This window comes from Eurosta solidaginis, chromosome 1 (genome assembly GCF_040869045.1).
Source record: "Eurosta solidaginis isolate ZX-2024a chromosome 1, ASM4086904v1, whole genome shotgun sequence".
NCBI lineage: Eukaryota > Metazoa > Arthropoda > Insecta > Diptera > Tephritidae > Eurosta > Eurosta solidaginis.
In genome coordinates, this window is record NC_090319.1 from 323,690,452 (window position 1) to 323,705,427 (window position 14,976).

The 14,976-nt window shown below is 37.7% G+C and overlaps 2 protein-coding genes across 4 annotated transcripts in view; one reads left to right on the forward strand and one right to left on the reverse strand.

Moving 5' to 3' along the window:
* Nucleotides 1–14,976, reverse strand: part of LOC137237784 (mediator of RNA polymerase II transcription subunit 13) — a 171,198-nt gene that overhangs the window by 69,331 nt on the left and 86,891 nt on the right. The gene's annotated exons all lie outside the window — the stretch shown is intronic.
* The window catches only part of LOC137237785 (uncharacterized), an 86,875-nt gene that overhangs the window by 18,187 nt on the left and 53,712 nt on the right, over nt 1–14,976 (forward strand). For 2 of the 3 annotated variants that reach the window (XM_067761960.1, XM_067761962.1), the window contains exon 1: nt 10,760–11,003. The exons of the other annotated variant lie outside the window; for it this stretch is intronic. The gene's annotated coding sequence lies outside the window, so the exon portion shown is untranslated. Of the gene's footprint in view, nt 1–10,759; nt 11,004–14,976 lie in introns of those variants that run through there. 3 annotated transcript variants of the gene reach the window in all.

A 14,976-nucleotide genomic window follows, 5' to 3' on the forward strand; every position in this document is an offset into this window, starting at 1 on the left:
CGCCCATTTTGAAATTTTCTTTTATTTTTGTATTTTGTGTGTATTTTTTGCGTGTTCGTCATCCGATTTCGGCAAGATGCAATAGCGAATGATGCAAATGTGAATGATATCGGACGTCCACGCCACATGCACGAATATGAACAAGATGCTATGCCATATGTTCGAAAATACGGCCGACCAGATCTTTTCATCACTTTTACGTGTAATCCGATGTGGAACGCTATAAAAAATAATTTGTTCGACGGTCAGTCACCAACAGATAGACACGATGTTACAGCACGTGTATTCCGGCAAAAATTGAAGGCACTAATCGATCTAATTGTGAAATTAAGAGTTTTTGGAAAGGTGCAATGTTGGATGTACTCGATTGAATTGCAAAAAAGAGGTTTGCCACACGCACACATATTGATATGGCTGGTACGTAAAATAACATAACACCGGACGAGATTGATATCGTCATATCGGCCGAAATACCAGATCAAACCATCGATCCAGAATTATTTGAAGTGGTAACAAAAAACATGATTCACGGTCCATGCGGTGAAATAAATATGAATTCACCATGTATGATCGGTGGGAAATGTTCAAAGCGGTATCCGAGAGCATTAATTTCCGATACCATAACAGGCAATGACGGATATCCATTGTATCGACGTCGATCGTTTGAAAATAATGGTAAAACGGCGATAATAAGAGTGCGCAATCAAGACATCGAAGTTGACAATCGTTGGGTCGTGCCATATTCACCGATACTGTCAAAAGTTTTTCAGGCTCACATAAATGTTGAGTACTGTAACTCAGTAAAGTCTATCAAATACATTTGTAAATATGTGAATAAAGGAAGTGATATGGCTGTTTTTAGAGTAGATGGTGAAAATAGAAATGATGAAATCACTCAATATCAAATGGGGCGATACATAAGCAGCAATTAGGCAGTTTGGGGTATCTTTTCGTTTCCTTTGCTCGAAAGACATCCTGTTGTTGTCCATTTGGCAGTTCATCTGGCGAATGGTCTACGAGTTTATTTCACTACTGAGAATGTACAGCAGAGAGCAGCACAACCACCAGCAACTACTTTATCTGCTTTTTTTTCAATTGTGTGAAATCGTCAAATATGCCAGAAATTTGATATATGTTGATATACCGCAATATTGCACCTGGAATGCATCATCGAAAAAATGTCAACGGCATAAACAAGGAACACCAGTTGATGGTCATCCAGGTATTTTCCAAACAGATGCCTTGGGCAGGATGTATACGGTACATCCCAACCATGCTGAATGTTTCTATTTGCGAATGTTGTTGGTGCACGTTCGAGGACCAAAATCATTTCAGGATTTAAGAACAGTTCACGGTAATTTTTGTCAGATATATCGCGAAGCATGTCAGGTCTTACATTTGTTAGAAGATGACACTCATTGGGACGCAAAACTCCATGATGCATCGATTTCATCTCATCCACAGCAAATATGAATGCTGTTTTCGATTATAATATCAACATGCATGCCATCGAATTCAATTGAATTGTGGAATAAATATAAAGATTACATGACTGAAGATATTTTAATTCGGATGCATCGTACAGCAATGGATCCTGATTTGCGGATAACATTGGAAATGTACAATGAATCTTTGATAATAATTGAAGATGTGTGTCTTGCGATTGCCAATAAAGCATTGGGGCAGTTAGCTTTGATTTCACCAAATCGTCCAATGCATGATTTATTTGATCGAGAGTTGCAGCGTGAACAACAATTCGATTGTGGCGATTTACGTACATTTGTTCAATCCAACAGTACCAAATTGAACAATCAACAAAAGGATATATATGACAAAATCATGCAAGCTGTTTCTGATAACACTGGTGGATTATATTTTTTGGATGCGGCACCGGAACATTTGTAATTTCGTTGATTTTAGCAACTATTCGATCGCAGAAGAAAATAGCTTTGGCACTGGCTTCTTCTGGAATTGCTGCAACTTTATTGGATGGAAGACGAATAGCTCATTCAGCTTTAAAATTTCCATTGAATATACAGTTGGTTGAAACTCCAACCTGTAACATATCCAAAAATTCAGCGATGGCAAAAGTTTTGCAACAAGCAGCGGTCATTCTATGGGATGAGTGTACAATGGCAAATAAAAAATCATTGGAAGCATTAAATCGAACGATGCAAGATTTACGTGGAAACCGAAGGCTTTTTGGTGATGCTTTAATTTTATTATCAGGTGACTTTCGACAAACATTGCCCGTTATTCCACGTCAACACCGGCAGATGAGATCAATGCATGTGGGGATTCAAGGGGTTGTGTAGCGCAATATATAGCTTCTCCAACCCAATTGTCAACCTCACCTTCGAGCGGCGAATCCCGTTTCACTAACAGACGAGGCTCTGGCGACCCCAAGCTCCTCATGGAACTTGGGGGTGGGGAGGGAGGGATGGCCTGAAGGTTCAATGTGGCCATATAAATCGTTCCCGAGATGGTCGGACCAGCACCTTAATGGTGCTGTGTTACCGGAGCGTATCGGATCTGTATCCGACAAAGGACCATCACATCGATAACACTCCCCAAAGCCTTCGGGGAGTAACCTAATCGCTACAACAACAACAACAACAACAACAACATCAATGCATGTTTGAAGTCTTCCCTTTTGTGGCGATACGTGAAAAAATTAACATTACACATAAACATGCGTGTTCAGTTGCACAATGATCAGTCTGCAGAGCAGATCTGGAAGCAATTGTTAGAGATCGGAAATGACAAAATTCCATTCGACAAAACAAATGGTTTGATTACATTGCCAAACAATTTTTGTACAATTATCCAATCAAAAGAAGAATTAATTAAACGAGTGTTTCCAAATATTGTTCAAAATTACATGAATTACGATTGGTTGAGAGAACGCGCAATACTGGCACCAAAAAATGTACATGTCAACGAAATCAATCATCACATTCTGAAAAAATTACCAGGCAAAATATTTCACTAAACTTCCAATACCGTCACAAGAGCCTTTGCCATGTCCTGTTACAAAATTACTGTAATTCTGAAAAATAATAAGAAATAAATGTTTTCATCATGAGAATCGGTTAATTTTTGACAAAGTTATTGACAGTTGAAAAAATAGGCAAATAAAATACCGACTGCATTTTATGGAATTCAATTGCCCATAAATCCGAAAAAAAATTTTTTTAGGAAAAAAAAAAAAACACGTGTTTCATTATTTTGACCAAAGAACAACGTATTAAAATTTCATCGAAATCAAAAATTATATCCTGCGCAGACCGGGTGTCTTGAAATGGAATGAGCCTATGACATTTTATTCTTTTTCCAATATTTCTATTGGTGTAGCGAAGCACACTGGGTTCCCACTAGTAATATACTAATTATATTAATCAGATATTAAATAAAAACTAAAATTTAAAATCGAATGAACATATTTTTTACAGGTCGAGATGTTCAAAAGAAAGTTAGTGCGATGAATTATTATTCTTATCGATTGATGATTCGTGCACAAGAACAAAATTATATTCTGAGATGTGGTAAACTTTTTCACCAATACATTGCAGACATGTATGCAAAAATTGAAATTGAACGTCTCAATTCCATCCGATTCAATCAAGCCAAATTGCGATCTGAAGAGTACATACATTTGCAAGATGCAATAGCGAATGATGCAAATGTGAATGATATCGGACGTCCACGCCACATCCACGAATATGCACAAGATGCTATGTCATATGTTCGAAAATATGGCCGACCAGATCTTTTCATCACTTTTTTATATATTCAGAAGACATATAGTAATAGGAGTAACGTTCCTGCCAAATTTCATAGTGATATCTTCAACGACTGCCAAATTACAGCTTGCAAAACTTTTAAATTACCTTCTTTTAAAAGTGGGCGGTGCCACGCCCATTGTCCAAAATTTTACAAATTTTCTATTCTGCGTCATAAGATCAACCCAACTACCAAGTTTCATCGCTTTATCCGTCTTTGGTAATGAATTATCGCACTTTATCGGTTTTTCGAAATTTTCGATATCGAAAAAGTGGGCGTGGTTATAGTCCGATTTCGTTCATTTTAAATAGTGATCTGAGATGAGTGCCCAGGAACTTACATACCAAATTTCTTTAAGATACTTCATAATTTACTCAAGTTATCGTGTTTACGGGCGGACGGATGGACGGACGGACATGGCTAAATGAGTTTCTTTTTTCGCCCAGATCATTTTGATATATAGAAGTCTATATCTATCTCGATAAGTTTATGCCGTTACGGATTACCGTTATGCGAACAAAATTAATATACTCTGTGAGCTCTGCTCAGCTGAGTATAATAAACTTTTCAAAGTCAACCCAGCACAACGCAGCACGGAAAGTCATTCAAGATCTAAAACACGCATGGCAATAAATTAAATCACTAAAAAAAAAAGAAAACCGAAGAAGATCAAAAGATAAAACTAAAGTGATAAAAGTAAAATCTATAAAATCTAAAAGTTATTCACCTTTGAATTAAATACTTGAAATTTCGTAAGAAAGCGCAAGCGTTACGAATGCAATTAACCACTGTGCAACAATTTATTGCTTACAGGTGTAAAATGTTCGTAGTACAAGCAGAGCGCCTAATAAAACCCGACATGCACGGTGCAACATGACTCGCTATACTCGTACATATGTACATATGTATATGCTTGACAACTGACAAAATGTTTTGCTATTGTTGCGTAGTCATTTCATTATCGCCGATCTAAACTTTAACTTTAATTACTAAATGTATTAACGGATGCTGATCTAAATCTTTCAACAGAAAGACTCATTTTTTGTCATAAACTAGCGAAATTTAGAAAGAAAAGAGAATATGCCAATTTGAAAAATAAAAAAACATTAAAATAAGAATTTAAATCAGCAAAAAAGCGGCCTGAATTAAAAATAGTATTGATTTTAACTCTTTGTTGGCCCTGGTAGGGTGTGCAGTTTGGTATAAAATCATACCGAAAGTCGAAAGATATTTGCCTCAATAGATTTCATTCCGAGAATGCATGGCAACTGTACGTCGTTTAGAATATACCCGCGGCGGGTATGACTGTCGTAAGAGGCAAATGATTTAAGGGGTTTTGTAGCTCAGCCCTTTTAAGGGGTTGCCAGCGCAATTTATAGCTTCTCCAACCCAATTGTCAACCTCACCTACCCGTGGCGAATCTTTTTGCTTCAGCAGGTGAAGCTCTGGCGACCCCAAGTTTCTCTTGGAAGTAGGGTGAGACGCGGGATGGCCTAGAAGATTCAATGTGGTCATATTAAATCGTTACCAATATGATCGGACTTGCACCTAAATGGTTCTTTACCTAAACTATATCTGGAAAACGAACATAAACATCGATAATACTCTCCAAAACCTCCGCAACTCGAGAAGTTTGAATTTCTTATTAACGCCTTCCAAATTTTTTAAAATGTTTAACGAGATGCTTAACAGTTCTTGCTTTAGCAAAAGTTTTTATTATGAAATGAAATATGACGCTCCGGATAAGAAACCATTTTTTATCGGAACTTACCTTTGGAAGCAGAGAAAGAGGGAAGTGGTTTCCGCTGGAAGGACCAGGTGGAAAACGATTTAAACTCCCGTGGTTTGACCAATTGGCGCCGGTTAGCAGAGCGAAGAAGCGACTGGCGGGCCTTTTAAGAAAATAAGTGCTTGACAAGATGTGTAGATGTAAAGTGTATACTTTTATTACTGATACACAAAGTGTTTAAGGTTAAATTTGTAAATTATTTGGAAAACAAAATGAAATGAGAAAGAAACCCAAAAAAAATAAAAATAAAATGAAAAAATAAGACAAATTAAAATGAAATCGAATGAAATGAATTGAAATAATATAAAGTAAAACAAAAATAAAATAAAATAACAAAAAACAAAATAAAATAAAATTAAATAAAATAAAATAAAAATAATATAAAATAAATTAAACAAAAAAATTAAAATTAAATTATCTAATATAAAATAGTAACAAAAATTAAATTAATTAAATGATATAAAGCAATAAAAAATAAAAAGTAATAAAATAAAATAATTTAAATAAAAATAAAAAAATAAAAATAAAATAATATAAAATAAAATAAACAAAAGAAAATTAAACCAAGTAAAAAAGAAACATATAATAAAAATAAGACTAATTAAAATAAAAGCAAATGAAATGAATTGAAATAAGATAAACTAAAATAAAATAATGTAAAACAAAAGACAAAAAATAAATAAAATAATATAAAATAAAATAAATCAATATAAAATAAATCAAAATAAAATAAAATGAAATAAATTTTAGATAATTATATAAATTAAATTAAATTAAATTATTTTTGTTTTTATCGGCCTATTGATAAATCATTCAAGGTTCTAATCGAGCTCAAGGCCAGAACAATAATTTTTTTTCTAATGATAATTATTGTTATTTTTTAATTTTTCTAAATTAGAAAAATTGTATTTTGTTTTTGGAATAGTAAGTAGAAAATTTTTCAGACAACCTGCCATAGCTGCGCAGATAGATCCATTTCGAAGGGTGCTAAGCCTTCATCATCAGTACGCTTTAGGCATGCTGCGCTAACCATTTAGCTATACAGCGGTGGTTTGTTTGACTGGCAAATTTGCTACTTCTATTCCTTTTTACCAACTATATTTATTCAGTGTTGCGCCATCTGGTGCAAATCACTGATAATGCTGGATTTTTGTTTATTGTCAATTACTTTGTTTGACATTCCCAAGTGCTCATGGTTTATTAACAATTGTTTTTGTTTTTATCGGCCTATTGATAAATCATTCAAGGTTCGAATCGAGCTCAAGGCCAGAACAATAATTTTTTTCTAATGATAATTATTGTTATTTTTTAATTTTTCTAAATTAGAAAAATTGTATTTTGTTTTTGGAATAGTAAGTAGAAAATTTTTCAGACAACCTGCCATAGCTGCGCAGATAGATCCATTTCGAAAATTATTGTTCTGGCCTTGAGCTCGATTCGAACCTTAAATTAAATTAAATCGACGAGTTATTCGTTTTCTTATAGAAAGGATATCAATGTTTTCGGAAACTAATAGATTTCTTATTGGAGTGCTAGCGTGCGTGTTACTGAAAGTTATAGATTTTGTTATCCAAAACGTATCGATTTGTTATCAAAAAATTATAGATTTCCTCTCGCAGTGTTACCAGTTTTCTATCGGCATGTTATCGATGAACGTCGACTCATCGGTTCGTTATGAAACACGTTCAAATCTTCAACATAAAAACCATGACACACTTATAACCCTTCGATATCAAGCTGTTAAGAAAACACTGACAAGCTGATAACATATCGAAATTTCAAAGACATTAGCTGTGCTTTTTTACACGTATACATATTATAATCATTTGCAACTGAAATGTGTCTCTATTTTATCTCTACACTATTTTCCACCTCTATGGCCGAAAATGGTGTGAGTCCACTATTCAGCGCAACCGATTCAGCTATAGGTTAGACAGTGCGACCAACAGAGGTGCGCACAACCCACTTTGTAGCGAGTTATTTACCCATGTCGCGAGTCTACAAAAATTGCCGCTAGATGGGTCTCCTAAACATTATCTAAGTGATGATAAGCGTTCTTTTTATACCCGCAAATGTAGATGTATACCCATGTAGTAAAAAACGTCTATTAATTCTTACTTACTTACTTAATTGGCGCTTAACCGTCTTAACGGTTATGGCCGTCCAACAAGGCGCGCCAGTCGCTCCTTCGCTACGCCAACCGGCGGCAATTGGTCACACCAAAGGAGTTTAAATCGTTTTCCACTTGGTTCTTCCAACGGAGTGGGGGCCGCCCTCTACCTCTGCTTCCATAGGCGGGTTCCGATAGAAACACTTTCTTGGCCGGAGCATCATCTTTCATTCGCATAACATGGCCTAGCCAGAGCAGCTGCTGCGTTTTAATTCGCTGAACTATGTTGATGTCTGCGTATAGCTCGTACAGCTCATCATTAAATCTTCTTCGGTACTCGCCATCGCCAACGCGTAGAGGTCCATAAATCTTTCGAAGAAGTTTTCTCTCGAACACTCCCAAAGCCGCTTCATCTGCTGTTGTCATGGTCCCTGCTTCTGCCCCATATAGCAGGACGGGTACGATAAGTGACTTGTAGAGTATGATTTTCATTCGCCGAGGGAGGAATTTACTTTTCAATTGCCTACCTAGTCCAAAGTAGCATTTATTGGAAAGATTGATTCTTCGCTGGATTTCAGTGCTGATGTTGTTGCTAGTGTTGATGCTGGTTCCCAAATAAACGAAGTCTTTTACTATTTCGAAATTATGGCTGCCAACAGTAGCGTGGTTGCCAAGGCGCATATGCGCTGACTCTTTGCTCGATGACAGCAGGTACTTCGTTTTGTCCTCATTCACCATCAAACCCATCTTTACCGCTTCTTTTTCCAGTTTGGAGTAAGCAGAACTAACAGCGCGGGTGTTTAGGCCGATGATATCAATGTCATCAGCAAATGCCAGTAATTGCACGCTTTTATATTATATTGTTCCAGTGCGGTTAAGTTCTGCAGCTAGTATAATTTTCTCCAGCATCAAATTAAAGAAATCGCACGATAGGGGGTCACCCTGTCTGAAACCTCGTTTAGTTTCGAACGGCTCGGAGAGGTCCTTCCCAATTCTGACTGAGCTGATGGTGTTGCTCAACGTAATTTTGCGCAGCCGTATAAGTTTTGCGGGGAAACCAAATTCAGATATAGCGGCATATAGGCAGCTCCTTTTCGTGCTGTGGAAGGCGGCTTTAAAGTCGACGAAGAGGTGATGTGTGTCGATTCTCTTTTCACGGGTTTTTTCCAAGATTTGGCGCATTGTGAAAATCTGGTCGATGGAAGATTTACCAGGTCTGAAGCCGCACTGATAAGGTCCAATCAGCCGGTTGACGGTGGGCTTCAATCTTTCGCACAATACACTGGAAAGGACCTTATATGCTATATTAAGAAGGCTGGTTCCACGATAGTTGGTGCATTTTGCAGTATCCGCCTTCTTGTGGACTGGGCAAAGAACACTTAGATTCCAACCGTCGGGCATGCTTTCGTCCGCCCATATTTTGCTAAGATGCTGCTGCATGCGCCTTACCAACTCCTCGCCGCCGAACTTGAATAGCTCCGCAGGCAATCCATCAGCGCCCACGGCCTTGTTGTTTTTCAATCTGGTTATTGCTATTCTAACTTCGTCATAATCGGGCGGGGGGACATATATTCCAAAATCATCGATTGCGGGAGCGGGTTCTTCATCTCTACGCGGTGAATTGCTGCCTCTATTTAGGAGAGCAGAGAAATATTCCCTCCATAATCTAAGCACTCTCTGGACATCAGTTACAAGGTCGCCGTTTTCATTCCTACAGAAGTTTGCCCCGGTCTTAAAACCTTCCGTCTGTCGCCGTATTTTTTGGTAGAATTTTCGGGCGTTATTCCTGGTGGCTAGCAGCTCAAGCTCCTCGCACTCACGCCTTTCTGCTTCTGCTTTTTTCTTCCTGAAAAGGCGTCTCGCTTCCCTTTTCAACTATGATAGCGTTCACACACTCCTCTTGTCGCGCTCGCTTTTAACGTAGCCCTGTAGGCAGCGTCTTTTCTTTCGGTTGCAACGCGGCATTCTTCATCGTACCAGTTATTTTTCCGTGGCCGCCGGTAACCAATTTTTTCCTCGGCGCCAGTACGAAGTGCTTTGGAGATATGCTCCCACTGCTCCTGTATTCCTTCAGGATGAGTTATGCTCTCAGAGAGCAGGTGTGAGAGTCGAGTTGCGAAATCATTGGCAGTCTGTTGTGATTGAAGCTTTTCGACGTCTAGCTTTCCTTGTGTTTTTTGTTCCTTGGTTTTAGCCGCGTTGAGGCGGGGGCGAATTTTGGCTGCGACGAGATAATGGTCCGAGTCGATGTTAGGTCCTCGGATCGTGCGCACATCTAAAACACTGGAGGCATGCCGTCCGTCTATAACAACGTGATCGATCTGATTGCGAGTATTTCGATCAGGAGACAGCCATGTAGCTTGATGTATCTTTTTATGCATGAACCTCGTGCTGTTTCGAGCACCGGCAAAGTCAATCAGCCTCAGTGCGTTAGGAGAAGTTTCATTGTGTAAGCTGAACTTTCCGACTGTAGGGCCAAAAACACCTTCTTTGCCCACCCTGGCGTTAAAGTCGCCAAGCACTGCGTTTATATCATGACGGGGGCAGCGCTCGTACGTGCGTTCTAATTGTTCCTAAAAAGTGTCTTTCACCTCATCGGCTTTCTCCTCTGTTGGCGCATGGGCGCAGATTAAAAAATGTTGCTTTTATTCGGATAGCGGCGAGACGCTCGTCCACAGGCGTGAATGCCAGCACTTGGCGACAAAGTCTCTCTCCCACCACGAATCCGACGCCGAAACTGCGCTTATTCGTATGGCCACTCCAATAGATGTCACAATTTTTGATCTTCTTTCTTCCTTTCATCGTCCAACGCATTTCTTGGATGGCGGTGATGTCAGATTTTGCTTTGACGAGGACATCAACCAGCCGGGCATCTGCACCAATCCCATTCAGAGAGCGGACGTTCCAGGTGCATGCTCTCAATTCATTGTTCTTCAAACGTTTGCCATGGTCGTCATCAGTCGAGAGTGTATTTATCCGCGGCTTGTTGTTATATTTCATTGGAGTATGGTTTTACGTGACGGGTCCCAAGCCCAGCGCACAACCCGCTCAGCGGTGGTGAAAATATTACTTGGCACGTTTATATAGCGAGCCGCTTGCTCCAAGACAGACGCCCGCTTGCAGCCGCACCTAGAGGTGTACAGACGCTGCCGATGAGATCTCCCCCGGCTAGCCCTTAAACCGATTATGTCAGAGTGGGCTAGCCAGTCTATTAATTTGCTATCAATAATAAACCGATAATAAAATAATAGCTTGTGGGTATTGCTTGTTCCCGATAAGAAGCCGACGAAGGGTCTTATCAAAAAGCCCAAAACTATTTGGGTGAGCTTTAGTTAATTTAAAAACATTATTTTCCTAGACATATCAAACATCACGAATACTTAGAACTCACGCCTCTTTGTTTTCAGATTAATTTCAAACACTTCTGTGCCACTGTACAAACAAATTAGTTTATTATGTTTTTAATCATTTAACGCTTTTTCAATAAATTTTTCACGGTGAGCGTTTCATTTTTTTTACCATCTGCTATTTAATAGCACAATTAACCATTATTTACAATTGTAAACAAAAAAATGATTATATTATTAGGAATTTCGCTTTCAAACGTACTTTGGTAAACAAACGCATACCTTTAGACACATAAAGCATGAAAAAATGGAAAACTTTAAATAATTAAGCTTCATTTAATATTGTCTTAAAAATTAGAGAAAGCATTACAAACAACTGCAACAACAACTTTTTTTTATTAAAATTGGAGGACATCTTCTGCTTTGTCGAAGTTAATACATATTTATTGACAAAAATTAAAAAATGTTCGCTTTTCGCGTCTTATACACCTTAACTGTTTTGTTTCATCGGCCATCACATGCAGTAGCCACTAACGATCAAACTTTTAGTAAAAGTATCGATACCGGTACTCATATAAAATACTCGGATGAAAGTATCGATGCTGGTACTCATACTCAGTCAAAGGTATCGAGTATACTCGATCCAAGTGAGTTCTTCGAAATTTTTGACTACCATATTTTTGCTGGCAGTATTAATACGTACCATATACATATATATTAGAAATTTTGTTAAGATTAAAACTGTAAGCCCCCTTTTTAAATGGTTTTATTTAGCTTGACTTGACAGGGTGAACGGCCGGCCGGCACGAATTTTGTAATTGAAATTTGAGTTACTTCCCGATAAGCTACAAGCTTGAACTTGGAATATAGTTCAGAACCTAATGACAATGCAATAATAAGAAAAAAATCGCCGCTAGGTGGCGCAAGGATCGAGATATTCACAAAAATCGTATTTGAGGTCCGATTTGGCTCATATTTGGAACACATAATACATACAAGAATAGAAAACGACCTATGAAAAAAATCGCCGCTAGGTGGCGCAAGGAACGAGATATTCACATAAATTATATTTGTGGTCCGATTTGGCTCATATTTAGAACACATAATACATATAAGAATAGAAAGCGACCTATGAAAAAATCGGCGCTAGGTGGCGCAAGCATCGAGATATTCACAGAAATCCTACTTGTAGTCCGATTTGAGTCATATTGGGGAAAATATAATACATGCAAGAATAGAAAGCGACCTATGATGTCCAACTTCGCTCATATTTGGAACAAATATTAGTAGAAGTGACATCAAAATATTTTGGAGTTGGAGGAGGGACAAGCATACGTGTCGCAGAGTCGAGTAAAGTCTTTGGAAAGATTATGTGTTGAGGACTTAGATTGTAACAAATTGTCAGGAAAGAGTCCTTGTGATAATGAGTCACTAAATGAACTAAATAGAATGTCAAATAATAGACAATTAAATAAAGAATAAAAACTTGAAAATAAAATAATAAAAAAAAATTTAAGTTAAACGGTTTAATTGAAAACAATACCTAAATGAAGTAATAATAATACTAAAAGCTAGAAAATAATTAGGTAGGTACTAGTCATCACACTCCTCATCAGTCTAGGTCGTTGATCAGACAATTAAATAAAAGCGTTGGACACGTCAAATTTCTATTGATAGTCATATAAAACCAACTGAACCTTAATCAGGTTATGCTACGCCTCACATTTTTAGAAATTTCACGCGCCCAACGCTTTTATTTCATTGTCTGATCAACACCCTAGATTGATGAGGAGTGTGATGACTAGTACCTACCTAATTATTTTCTAGCTTTTAGTATTATTATTACTTCATGTAGATATTGTTTCCAATAAAACCGTTTAACTTAAAATTTTTTTTTATTATTTTATTTTAAAACAGGTGTGGCCCTTATCCGCTTTTGATCGGATCTATATATGTACCAGATTTGGAATTTTTAGTTCAATGAAAGGATTAGTTCACTTCTAGTTCGTTCAGTCCATCGAACTTGTTATTTTGGCTCTTAGTTAGGTCACCTAATTGAACTATTGTTGAACTAGTTCAATAGTTCAATTCGGAAGTCAAATCTACTCACTCCCTGATTTAAACATCATATATGCCGCCAGCAACACTTGTGGAAATTCGGCAGTACTTGCATTTTATTTTGTTTTTTTCACGACTTTCTTTAAAGTTCTTCCATATTTCACTACGCTTTGGCATATGAAACAAATCATTATGTAGAACATCGGTACTTGGTAAAGTATCGAGGTAAAGTAAAATTACTCAGTAAAGTATCGATTACTCAGTACTTGGAAGAAAGCATCGAGTATTTTTTGGAAAAGTATCGATATTACTCACTTAGTAGTCGTATCGTTCAATCACTGGTAGCCACTGCTAAGCCTGCGCAGTCACGAACTATGGCACCTACTCCATTGAACTACTTTTTCTTTGCTCACTAGCATTTTGATTACATTTCAATAGCTTCCGTACATATAAACAAACTTACATTCACTCATAATCCACTTGTAGACGTAACTGCTGTACAGCTGTCATTAGTCAGATTATTATAAAAATTTTTTTGTTTTTATTTGGCTTGACTTTCTTTCCATTGGCATACCCGTAAATGGCAATACGACCTGTTTTCCAATCAGTTGCGGCTGATTATAACGGATTATGCGCCTCATTGAGATTGTTTGATTTTCGATTATTGGTTTTTGAGCATTTTCGGCATCTTACATTTGGGTTTCACAACAATTTTTTAAAGTCAAAATGTCAAAATAAATAAAAACAAACGCCATGAACTTATCAACTTTTAGGCGAATTCTGAAAGTTGAGGATGAGAATGAATGCAATTATAACTTTTTATTCAATATTTGCCAATGCATACGGCTACAATGCAATACAAATTTACCTGGGTAGTACATACATATCTACATATGTATACACTTTTACAAGTGATGTACGGAACGGCTTATTCGGACTCGTTTCCGAAGATACCACTCGATTAGGGAATCGACTGGTGTTGTTGTTAGGAAAACCGAAAAGCGTGTCCAAGGGAACCGAACTTACTTGGATGCACAAGAAATGAAAAGGAAAGTAAATGAAACTAATGCATATTGAAATGTTTTTCCGTCAGCGTTGTGCCATCTTCAGTGTAATTGTGGTTTGTCTCCAAAACAAATATTTTTTAATGGACGTTTTGGCAGCGCGCTGCCCTCAGGTGAACCAATGAAACCAGGCTGATCCTGTTCACGCGATCGATTTATATATATATACTAGAAGACCCGGCAGACGTTGTCCTGCCCTAAATTTGGCCAATCTGCATATATTTTAATAAGCTTTTTCCGTCTGACTCTGCCCTCCCCCTCTTCACTTTTTCCTAATCCTTTTATTCACTCCTCCCTCCGTCTTTTTCGCTTCATCTATCTCCATCTTCGTCTCACTCTATCTCTTTTTCAATCTCCGTCTCCTTCTCTCTTTTCTCTTCTCTCAATTTCTTCTCATTCTTCTGCATCCCTTATGGCCTGTCCCAGAAGTTGGTATGTATTTTATTCCAGTCCCAGCCCAGTCCCACTCCGAGTCTCAGTTCCAGTCCTAGTCCTAATCCCAGTCCCAGTCTGTCTCTGGATAATATATTACTCTGTACTAAAGCACTCATCAACAGCTTTCATTTGATATCCATATTGTATAAACACTGTCTAGGCATTCATTGGCCCACGTTTTGGCCTATATCTCGAGACCTTAGTCACCCAGGGGTATGAAAATTACCCTCTAATAAAGCACTCATCAACAGCTTTCATTTGATATCCACAATCTATAAACACATTCTAGGGGTACCCGGGTCCACGTTTTGGCCTATATCTCGAGACCCTAGTCACCCAGGGATATGAAAATTACCCTCTACTAAAGCACTCATCAACAGCTTTCATTTG